The sequence below is a fragment of the Empidonax traillii genome, unplaced genomic scaffold, assembly GCF_003031625.1.
Source record: "Empidonax traillii isolate 1590-97213 ecotype Southwest subspecies unplaced genomic scaffold, ASM303162v1 scaffold2081:size68537, whole genome shotgun sequence".
In the NCBI taxonomy this organism is placed as follows: Eukaryota; Metazoa; Chordata; class Aves; order Passeriformes; family Tyrannidae; genus Empidonax; species Empidonax traillii.
The window spans coordinates 7,745-8,995 of record NW_020957274.1 but is presented as its reverse complement, the minus strand read 5'-3'; positions in this window follow the sequence as shown (position 1 = coordinate 8,995).

Sequence of the window (1,251 nt, the reverse complement as noted above, 5' to 3'; positions counted from 1 at the left end):
ATTGTGTCTCTATCAATGCTTTTGTATGGAGCTGTGAAAAACCTTTCTGATAACATTGTCCATGACAGAAAGGTGAAACCACCAGGGGCAGCTTGTACTGAGCATGTGCTTACAGGAGTTTTGATGTTTAGGGAGGTTGTTCATGCTTTACATTTCTTATCATTTCTTAGAGGAAAACTTTTCCTGGGCCTGTGTGCAGGCAGAGTTCCAAGGAGAGCAGGTGGGAGGTGGTTCTGTGGGGCTGGAACATCCAGCTGCAGAGCTCAAAGTCTAATGCAAGAAGGGGGATGTCAGTCCAAGATGGGCCATGTCAGAACTGGTGAATTTGGGGGGTGAGGAGCAAGGGTGATCATACAGGGTCAGTCTGGATCTCCTGAGGAGACACTCATCATCAAGATCACTTGGAGAACACCTCTATCACCTCTCCTCTGAATGAAAAAATATCCATCCTTGACTTTAAAAAACCCAAACAGTACAAACTTTGAAGACATGTTCTGAAATTGCCATGAAGACAATTAAAGGAAAACAAAGAGATCCTGAGGGATTTCTGGATTTTAATGAGTCCCACGGAGTATTTGCAGCAGAGTACATGATCCTGAGGTACTGAGAGAAGATTGAAGAAGTTGCTCAAGAAGTCAGAAGCCAAACCCCAGATCCTGATGTATCCACACATCTCTGCCTGGGTGTGGGTGTGAATTGACTGTGGTGTGAGTGTTGTTCTTGGGAATCTATAATTCAGTCCCTGTTCAATTGTAGTAAAAGCTACTACATTCCCTGTGAAAAGGGAATGTTGAAAATGTTGAAAGTTGGTCAATGAAGTGCTACAAATCTCTTTTGCCCCCTTAACTTTGTGTCCAAATCCTTTGCACCCTGACCCTTTTGAATCCCAAGGCTCTGTAGAAATCATTCCCTGTCATAGAAAAAATATATTTTTGTGACTTCCACTTTAAAATCTTCCTCATTAGCTAAACTGCAAAACAACTCCAATTAGATGTAGGAATCTTGAAGACATAAAGACAATTAAAAGAAGGGAAATAATTTGTTTTTCTGTATTTAATGAGCCCCACAGTGTGTTTAGAGACAAATCCATTGTCCTCAACTACTGAGAGAAGATTGAAGAAGCTGCTCAAGAAGTCAGAAGCCAAACTGCCAGTGCCTTGAAGCATTGCTGGGCCCCACTGAGGGCAGGCACTGCCAAAGCCTCCCCAGGGACTCCTGAGAGCAGATCCTTGCAGGCCAGGAGTGCAGGCA